We start from the raw sequence: 10,853 nt of genomic DNA, 5'->3' as shown, positions 1-10,853 counted from the left end.
TCATCCCTTCTATTCATCATCCATTATTTTAAAATTTTTCCTCTACCTAATATATTTCTTCTTATCCCTATTCATCAAAACCACTAATTATTTTGTTTTTTTCTTTCCTATACAAAAAGTCAGTGAGTGGTTTCCAGTTATTCATAAATGTATTCACCAACTTTAATTAAAATCATCAGTTTGTCCATTTCTGCAAAATCCATAACTTCTATAAATCATTCATCCACTGAAGGTAATTCTGTAGTTTTCCAACACTGTGCATTCAGTATTCTTACTGCACTTGTCATATACGAGGGTCATATACGTATGAAAACAGTTTCAAATCCTTTTTCCATGTAGTCCTCTAACGTATCCAACAAGAAAGCATCTGGTTTCAGTGAACTTTTATTATTTGAAACACAATGTGCTTATCAGGTAAGCATCATGTTTACTCAGGAGGTGGATGAAGAGGAAAAGGAGGGAAGCCATCACTATAGGGTGACCCTGCCATGAACCTACATACCTTGTAACATTCAGAGCTAGGCTCAACCAGTCTAGGCTGGTTTGGGCTAGTTCCTCAAAGTTTCCCTGCTATACTTTGGAGATGTGGAGGGTGTTGATTGGGTTACTGGATTATGCATTCATGAGATTGGATGGGGGCTTGAAATTCATAAGAACCTAAGAACAGCCCCACTGGATCAGGCCATAGGCCCATCTAGTCCAGCTTCCTGTATCTCACAGCGGCCCACCAAATGCCCCAGGGAGCACACCAGATAACAAGAGACTTGCATCCTGGTGCTTGCATCCGGCATTCTGACATAGCCCATTTCTAAAATCAGGAGGTTGCACATACACATCATGGCTTGTAACCCGTAATGGATTTTTCCTCCAGAAACTTGTCCAATCCCCTTTTAAAGGCATCCAGGCCAGATGCCATCACCACATCCTGCAGCAAGGAGTTCCACAGACCGACCACACGCTGAGTGTGGCACTTCACATATACCCAGATTAGCCAAATCTCTTGCACCCACTTGCAAGGCATGCAAGACTCCTGCAGCCCCTTCTTCCATAGGGAGCGCAGACAGAGAACACATTATGCAATGGCTGGAGGGACTTATAGATGCCAAGTTGGCTGCACACAGCTCTGCCGCTCAACCATCGCAGTCCTCCAGTGACAGGGGCAAGGGCATGGCTAAACGTCTCAGAACCCCTCCCTGCCCACCCTTAGCCTCACAGGGGTCTGATTTTTCCACTGCCTCGGACTCTGATTCCCCCAGGCGTCTTAAGCACTCTAAGCCATGGGGAGCCACACATGCTATGAAGTCCAACCACTCACCAGTTCTGCCATGGGACATGGGGCCTTGAACTCAGTTCTTCTGAGAAACACTCCTCTAGAGAAGAAGGAGAATTGTCTGGGGAGGACCAGGGAGGTGCTGACTCCAACGTGAATTGCCTTTTTCCAGCAGAATTTCTACCCAGGGTGTTGGAGAAGGTAATCAGAGCCTTGAGCCTCAATGCATCCACAGATGTTGAATCTGGCTCGGCTGCACTGTTCTCCACTTCAGGTCGATCTCTGTTTCCCTAAGAACCTCTCCGCTAGGCAGAAATCCCTTCCCCTGAGGCCTTCCTTAAAGCGATGGAATCTGAGTGGAAAACACCTTTGCATGGCAGGAGGGATGCTAGATTAGTCAACAAATTCTACTCCCTCCCCAAAGAGATTCTTGAGAAAATTAGGACACCTTCCGTGGATGCCCCAGTGGCAGCTTTGGCCACCAATGCTATCATTCCATCCGAAGGGGAGGGAGGACCTCGTGATCCCTCTGATAAGAGGATCAGGGCTGCTCTTTAAAGAGCCTTCGAAGCCTCCTCCTTTGTCCTGACAGCAACAGCGGCCAATTCTATCTTTGCAAGGGCTACTTTTCTTTGAATTGATGAGCTCTCTAACTTCAACCCTTCTCTTCCTAATGCTGTCAAGGACTCTCTCAAAAAGATCTCCCTGGCAGTAGCATTCACAGCCGACTCCTCCCTGGACGTTCTCCAGTTCTCGTCCAGGGCCATGGCCTCCAACATAGTGGCTAGACGCAACCTGTGGCTTCGCTCTTGGGACACAGATCCTGGTTCGCAAAGCAGGCTGGTAGGTACCCCTTTTGTCCGGGATAAGCTATTGGGTCAGTCTCTTGAACCTGTTCTGGTGGAAAATAGGGACACACGAAAGGTCTTGCCTTCTGCACCCAAAAGTCAGGTAAAATTCAGACCCATCCCGCCTTTTCGCTCCTTTCATGTCTCAGGCAAATCCAGAGACAAGCTCGATTCAAGCCTAGGTGGCAGAAGAGCAGGTTTCCCCAGAAACAAGGGAAATTTCTCCCTTCTCAGGGGGCCAATTCACATCCCAGGTCCTCCAAGGACAAATCCGCATGATGCAGACCTCCTTCCCCCTCAGTTTCAGTCGGTTCCCGGCTTCTGCAATTCGCCCCTCTCTGGCATCAAATCACTTCACATGCCTGGGTTCTGGAAACCATTTCCAGAGGTTACTCTCTAGAATTTCTCAGGAAATCTCAAGGCAGGTTCTGGCAGGTCCCCCCTTCCAGGGTTCCTGCAAAGCACTCTGCCATGCTAGAAGCCATCAACCACCTCCTCACCTTAGGGGCGGTAGGGGAGGTTCCCATACCAGAAAGGAACTCAGGGGTCTATTCAGTCTTTTTCCTAGTGCCAAAACCAAATTGTGGGGGATCCTAGATCTGAAATGGCTGAATTTGTTTCTGGTCAAAAGAAAATTCAAGATAGAAACAGTCCAGACCATTTCCTCAGCCCTTCAGATGGGAGACTACCTTTCTTCCATCAATCTATCACAGGCATATCTCCATGTTCCAATCCTCAGGGAACATTGTAGATACCTGAGGTTCTCCTACAGTTCTTTCACCTGCAGTCCTGTGCTCTCCCTTTCAGGTTGGCCACCTCTCCCAGGGTGTTCACCAAAGTCCTAGTTACCCTGATAGCACACCGCAGGCTACAGGGTCTGCATCTTTTTCATTACTTGGACAACATCCTGATCAAAGCATCATCCAGGGATTTAGCTCAGTCACACACCACCCTTACAGTACGGTGCCTCGGGCAGTACGGTGCCTCGACTTTGTCATCAATGAATCCAAGAGCGTCCTGACACCCTCACAGGTACTGGAACACCTAGGTGTACAGTTCGACACCCAGACTTTCCAAGATTTCCTATCACAGATACTACAATTGCTACACAAGGTTAGGAGGGACACACACACCGAACTACTGTCACTTGCCAGGCTTCAGGGGATGCTGATCTCGTGCCTCCAACTAGTCAACTGGGCATGCTTTCACACTCGGAAACTGCAGCAGTTCTGTCCCCTTATGCAAAGCTAATAGCGAGATGGTTCCAGATCAGGCTTCAGGTCCCCTTGCTTCTGAAGAGGGACCTGCAATGGTGGATGACTGACAACCGGTTAGTCTGAGGGACCAGTCTCCACATCCATCCCAAACTAGTTATTACCACAGATGCCAGTCTATTAGGATGGGGAGCCCATCTGAACGGAAGACTGGTTCAGGGGCGTTGGTACTCTCAGGATGCAACCCTCAGCATCAATCTGCTGGAATTGAGAGCAATCTGGCTAGCTCTTACCCATTTCGAGCCTCTTGTTCTTCAGGAACACATCCTGGTCAGGACTGACAATGTGTCGGCCAAAGCCCACCTGAACCACCAAGGAGGGTCACGGTCAAGGCAACTTATGAGGGAGGCAAGCCTGATTCTTCAGTGGGCAGAAAGAAATCTTCTATCTCTAAGAGCCCAACACCTGGCAGGAAAATCAAACATAGAGGCGGATTGGCTAGTTGGAGAAGGCTTGCGGAGGCAGAATGGGTTCTGCATCCTCAGACCTTCTTGGAAATCACAACCTGCTTCGGCCTCCCAGTCCTGAAACCGTTCGCCACAAGCGAAAACGCCCAAGTGGATTCTTTTCCAGGACACAGGATCTGAGGGCGGAGGCAATCAACGCACTGTCGACCCCTTGGTCCAAGGGTCTTCTTTACGCTTTTCCCCCAGTTCCTCTTCTGGCACAGGTGCTCAGACTAATAAGGCTATACAGGGTTTCAGTGGTCCTAGTCGCCCCAAACTGGCCAAGGCGACCCTGGTATCCAGACCTCCTACAGTTGTCAGTTCTCCCCCATTGGAAAATTCCTCACTGAGCAGATCTTCTCTCCCAGGGCCCACTACATCATCCACAGTCACACAGGTTCCATCTGACTGCGTGGAAGTTGAAAGGCTAGAGCTTAAACGCCTAGGTTTCTCTGAGAGGGTCATCTCCACCATGTTATCCTCTAGATGTTCTTCCACAAGAAGGGTTTACAGAACCATGTGGAAGAGGTTTCGTTCGTGGTGCAGAGAAAAGGATCTTGACCCCTTTTCCCCGTCAGTTTCTGTTATTCTTGACTTCCTACAGGACGAGTTGGAGAAGGGCCTCAAAACTTCCACCCTGTGGCGCCAGGTGGCGGCAATTTGAGGCACTCTGGGAGCAGGAGGCCATCTGTCTCTACTGATGCATCCCCATGTTAAGCGTTTTTTAAAGGGGGTGGCTCTTCTTAACCCTCTCCCCATTCACAGGGTACCAACCTGGGACCTTTTCAAAGTTCTTACAGCTCTGTCTAGTGCCCCCTTTGAGCCTCTGGCTACAATTTCTTTAAAAAAGGTCTCCATAAAGACTGCCTTCCTTGTGACTATCACCTTTGACCTGCCTACAGGATGCGACAAGGGACATTCCCATCTGTCAGGAATGCCCCCTGTCTCCACCAGGAACAGAACTTACCAAGGTAAGCCATAAACTCCTGATTTTCACAACTTAAGTCCAAGTCATCCAGGTTTCTGCCTATCCCTGGTCTCCTCTGGTGTGAGTGTGACTTCGGGCCAAACCCTGAAGCCAGCAGTACCAAGGGCTCCAGCAGCCCAAAACGGCAACTGCAGGGTTCTGTGGGTACTGTGGCTACCGCCAAGGCCTCCTCAGGGGAAGAGAGCATTTGCTCCCTTACTCTGGGAAGACAGCATCCAGTGGCCATGGGTCTCCTTGACTCTGTGCCTGTGTTTTAACGAGCACAGAGTTGAGGAGCCCATGTCAGGCCACCTGGCTCACAGTGGGGGGGATTCAGGATGTGGCAGCAGACACCATCTCCACCCCCCTTGTGGATCTGATCCTCCCCTTCCTTGCTGAGTAGGAAACATGGATCATGTAAAAAATGAGTGTTCCACGAGGGCCATAAAGCAACACCTCTGAACCAGATATGAACATGAAAAAGTTAGCATCAGGGCTCATCTGCCTCTCTCGAAGAAGTGAAATCTTTTTCAAATAATTTGCATAGCTGAAAAAAGAAAGTATTTTGCATATTTGTAAAACAATTAATGCATTACTAATTCTGACACTCCATGCAATCAACACAGTTGGAGCTGTTATGGAAATGTATTTTACATTAGAGGAAAAACCCACCTGAAAAATGATTATAGGCTATAAATAGCCTGCATGTGTATGAGAGTACAGAGAAATTAAATTTGGTATGTACTTATTTTTTTCCAAATTACTAAAATTGTAACAAACACAAGAAGAAATAACTTACAATTGCCTACGCAGGGAATACGCAGGGAGTATTTTGTAACAATTAGTTCTTTGAACCTATGTAGGTCTTTGACTGCAATCTATAATAAAGAGTCTTGTGACATCTTAAATCTGCAATCCAGTGTCCACTGTCCAGTTACCTAGAAGTAAGCCCTGTTGAACACAGTGGGATTTTTGAGAAAACATGCTCAGGCTATTATATAGCTCTCTTCCTGGGCCAACACACACCACCAAATAAAATCACTTACAGTCCAATCCTATCCAACACTGGCACCCACACTGTATCCAGTGTTGGATTAGAGCAGGTGGGAAGTCTCCTCAGGGTAACAATTGTTTCCTTGTCCCACGTAGCATCCCAGCCTGCTCAATGGAGCTATTCGGCTCTGTGCCAGCTATTTAGCTGGCGCAAAACCGAGTAGCCTTGTGTAGGGCTTTCAGGTCCAGGACAGAGATTGGGTTGCGGTGGAGGCCTGCTCTGCCATCCCTACCCCCTCCCGGGCCTGAACCTCCCCATCCCCATTCTCCTCCTGCTCCTAAACAACCCCTCCCCACCTCCAGAACACCCTTCCCTGCACCTTCCCCCACCATTCTGCTGCCCAGTGCAACACTTACGTGCCCCAGCTGCCGTTGGGCAGGGTGCAGCACCTGGAGGATAGTGAAGGCCTTTCCGCCAGTGCTGCACACTCATTGGGTGTCAATAAGCACTTTACAGCACTTTTACGACACCCAACACCAGTGCTGCAGCCACAGCACCAGTATTGCCTGGTCATAGGACTGAGCCCTTAACTTGTTATTTATATGGGCCAGTTCAGGTGATATTTTAATTGGCTCCATGGCATGCACCCACCCCCACTGCTTCCCAGTTAGTTTTCTCAGGGCCCCAATCCACTTCGGTTGGCCTCAAGAACAAACTGACCTGGTTTGAAAAATCAAGACCACAGACCCCAGTCACGTGACAGGCATCATCTTGTTTTGGACCTTGTTCTACACTGAAGTTAGGAGAACGTTTAGGGTTGAGTGAATGTTACAGATGAAAGTGTGGACCTTATGGACTGGAGAACCGGATTTCAAAATTATTTGCAGAGCACAACAAATTCAGGCCTACGCATTCATTATGGCACTGACTTCTACGTCGAACCAGTGACGGTGCTAAAAATATTGGGGACTGCAGTTTCATACCACAGGAGGTTGTGGATATACACATAGAGAGAAGGCTCTTTTCGTCCCCAACACCACAAATGATTTAGAGCAGATGCATCCAGGTTTCATTTCCATTTCCAAAATACGTGGCCATTTTTGTGTTTTTCGATGAGCTCAAATGTCTAGAATCCTGGTAGCCTGAGACATCCAACAGCCTGATCCTATCCACACATTCCTGGGAGTAAGCCCCATTGATTCTAATGGGACTTACTTCTGAGTAGACATGCATAGGATTGGGCTGCAAGTCTGCTTAACTAGACAAAACACAGAGAGGATATGCTGGCACTTTACAAATACAATGGGCTGCTTCAGATTATATTTTTCTTCATCCGGCTGGCACCAAGCATTAAAAGCCATGTGCGCTCATGTCCTCCCCTCCCCTCACATCCCCTTGTTTCCCTGGCAGACATTCCTAATTCCTCAACCCCACCCCTATTGGTCAGGAATCAATACTGGGGAAAAGAATACAAGGAAGGGGTAGGTAACTTTACTGCTCGGTACTGTAAGGCTTACTTTTCAGTAGACATGTATAGGATTGTGCTGTAAACATCCTCTGACATCTCTTAGCTGAGCATACATGGTTTGTCTTTTATGTTAGATTCCCTGTTTTGGTCAAAAGATAAGTATTTTTGTTATTTGATTGCACCAGACACCCAATCTTTATATTACACACAGTAGTAAACTGCATGGTAGAATTCTAGAACAGGGGTGTCAAACTCATTTCAAATTTCAGTGCCAAATGGCATTCATGGCACCTGCTGAAGACCGGAAGTGACATCATTAAGCAGGAAGTGATGTCTGTAAGCAGATGATGGCTAGGAATAAGCACTTTCTTCTCAAGCAGGAACTCATCAGTTGCAAATGACAGAAAATATGCAAATCTTGATCACATTACTCCATAACTCAGTAGCTGAGGGATGCTTAGGAGAGCCCAGTTATAATGGGAGCCGAATAAAGAGCTTCTGGGGGCTACATCCAGCCCATGGAACTTATGTTTGACACCCCTGTTCTAAGCTGTTCCATTGCAGGCTGTAGGTAACAAATAAAATTCCCAGCATGTAGTAAATGAGCATATCAGAAGTGGTTTAACATAGACCAGTGGTTCTCAAACTTTTAGCACCAGGACCCACTTTTTAGAATGAAAATGTCAGGACCCACCAGAAGTGATGTAATGATCGTAAGTGACATCATCACGCAGGAAAATTTGTAACAATCCTAGGCTGCAATCCTACCCACACTTACCCAGGAGTATATCCCATTCACTATCATTGTGAAAAGCATATCTATAGTAGCCTGTTAAAAATACAGATCTGTAACATTTCCCCAAATGCAGTCAAATGCATTGGAAGAATCAAGTCTAATATATTAAAAATAAAATATTGAAATGAATGGGGACCCACCTGAAATAGGCTTGCAACCCACTTAGTGGGTCCCGACACGCAGTTTGAAAAATATTGGCATAGACCTTTCCCTGATTTGCTGGTTTACTACTTGCACAATGTTGTGTTGCATGGGAGGGATTCAAAAAGATGACTCTATAGTCTGCAACTGAATTCTACCACCTCTGTTCACTAGCCCGCCCACTCTGTGTAACATGCAGATTAAGTCCAAAGTTTGTCCTGAATCTTTCAGTGAGTTATATAATGAATCAATACTTCCTATTGAAGCAGTGAAGGGTCTCAGATTGTTTCTCTGGCACCAGTAACATAATAAGACGCTTGCAATGGGCCCAGTTTGCATAATGTCTTGAGAGTGTTGGAACAAAGCAAATAAGGGGAGCTCCACAGATAGGCTGGTTTGTGGAAGTTTCTAGGTTTCTGTGTCAGCTGATTGCATGGTTGGTTCTTGCTGGCACAGGCCACTAGAGGTCTCAACACATTTTTGCAAACTCCAGTAATAGAATTTGTGAAGGGGAAGGACTTGACATGATGTAAGCGTACAAACTAGTATAGCTCCTTGGCCCTAAAACACCCTGGCCAGGTCCAACGTTTTCTTGAAAAGGTCCAAGGGAAGCCATTCCAAAATCACCCACACAATTTACTCCAATGCTGGACTACTCGTCACTTCCTTGATCACCTCCCGAGAAGTGTCTGCCAGGAAGTGGACTGATCCACTCTTGCCCGACCCTTGGTAATGGTGACTAAATAAACATCATGGGACTTCCTTCTGAGTAAATGTGCATAGGATCACGCTGTAAGAGTAGCACTGCACACTGCCTCATATAGGCCATGACTAATCCACAGTGAGTACAGCTTACTTTGGAATAAAGTGGACAGGAGTCCAATGATTCTGTGTGGTTTATTACTGGGAGCAGTAGTTTTTCCCTCCCTCTTGTACATTCACTAGTACACCAAATCATAAGGAACTTGCCAACCCATGTGATGTGACTGTTTCCCCTGAAGTATTTGTACATAAACAAATACACTGTTTTTCCCAGGATCGCTGGCAGGCTGACTTTGTTTCTAGCAGAGTATCTTCCCCTGAATTACATATGGATGATGTGACTTGCTGGAAACAAGATTTTTGCCATGCTTTTTTGGCACCAGAATCATGCAGGGACGTGCAGTGGATGGGGAGGCAGAGCCTCCCTACCAGAAGCCTTCAAAAAACGCCGCCACTGTGGGAGGTGTACAAGTGGAGTGTGTGGGCTGAGACTGCTTGCACACCTCCCACAGTAGTGGTGCTTTTTGAAGGACTCCAGTGAAGAGGCTCTGTCTCACCTGCCTCCCCAACCACCACACGTCCCTGGAATCATCTCAGTGTATAAATGCAAGGTAGGGGCTGCAAACGCTTTAACTAGAAGTCCTCTTTGATTCAGTGGGGTTGACTGCTTTGTAAATATACAGAAGATCAAGCTGTAAATGGTACGTGTATTTTTGAGGTGGATTTTTTTTGGACACTGATGCTATATAGAGGAGTTCAAAAGGAAATGGTCTGGGCCTCACAAAATACCAGAACTAGGGGACATCCACTCAAATTGAGTGTTGGGAGAGTTAGGACAGGCCAAAGAAAATTTTTTCTGTACCCAGCATGTGATTAGTCTGTGGAACTCCTTGCCACAGGACGTGGTGATAGCATCTGGCCTGGATTCCTTAAAAGGGGATTGGGCAGATTTCTGGAGGAAAACATCACAGGTTAACAAACCGTAATGGGTATGTGTAACCTCCTGATTTTAGAAGTAGGCTACCTCAGAATGCCAGGTGCAAGGGAGGGGCACCAGGATGCAGGTCTCCTGTTGTCTTGTATGCTCCTGCAGCATCTGGTGGGTCGCTGTGAGATACAGGAAACTGGACTAGATGGGCCTTTGGCCTGATCCAGGGGGGTTCTTCTTAGGTTCTTTGGGTCAGTTGGGTTGCAGTGAAATTGATCCCTCCATATGGGATGCACACAAGTCCAAAAATGGGTTGGATTCAGCTGACTCCAGAATGCTGACTGTGGGTTTGTGATGCTCTGAAAACACTTAGGCAGCTGCTGCCGCCCTGTAATTTTGGGACGGAGTCAGAGAGAGGCCAATTTGGCTCCAGTTTTGACAGCAGCCCAGTTGAACTGGAAAAAGGGAGCTGGCAAGAAACATTGGCAGGGCCATGCAGAATAATCCAGACAGTTTTCTTTGGGGGGAGGGGAACCACAGCTAAATACAGGGGGGATTCTTGAATCAAGATCTGGAGTTTCCAGGAGCTGTTTTCATGGGGGGGACATAACTGAATACAGGGGGGGGGGGTTCTTGGATCAGGATCTGCAGTTTTTCAGGAGCTGTTTTCATGGGGGGGACATAACTGAATACAGGGGGGGTTTCTGGATCAGGATCTGGGGTTTTTAGGAGCTGTTTTCGGGGGGGGCACAACTACGTACAGGGGGGTTCTTGAATCAGGATCTGGGGTTTTTAAGGAGCTGTTTGCATGGGGCGACATAACTGAATACGGGGGGGGGTTTCTTGGATCAGGATCTGGGGTTTCCAGGAGCTGTCTTCATGGGGGGGGGGTATAACTGAATAGGGAGGGTTCTTGGATCAGGATCTGGGGTTTTTCAGGAGCTGTTTTCGGGGGGGCA

Source organism: Tiliqua scincoides, chromosome 5 (genome assembly GCF_035046505.1).
Source record: "Tiliqua scincoides isolate rTilSci1 chromosome 5, rTilSci1.hap2, whole genome shotgun sequence".
NCBI lineage: Eukaryota > Metazoa > Chordata > Lepidosauria > Squamata > Scincidae > Tiliqua > Tiliqua scincoides.
Note: the sequence above shows the minus strand (reverse complement) of the source record.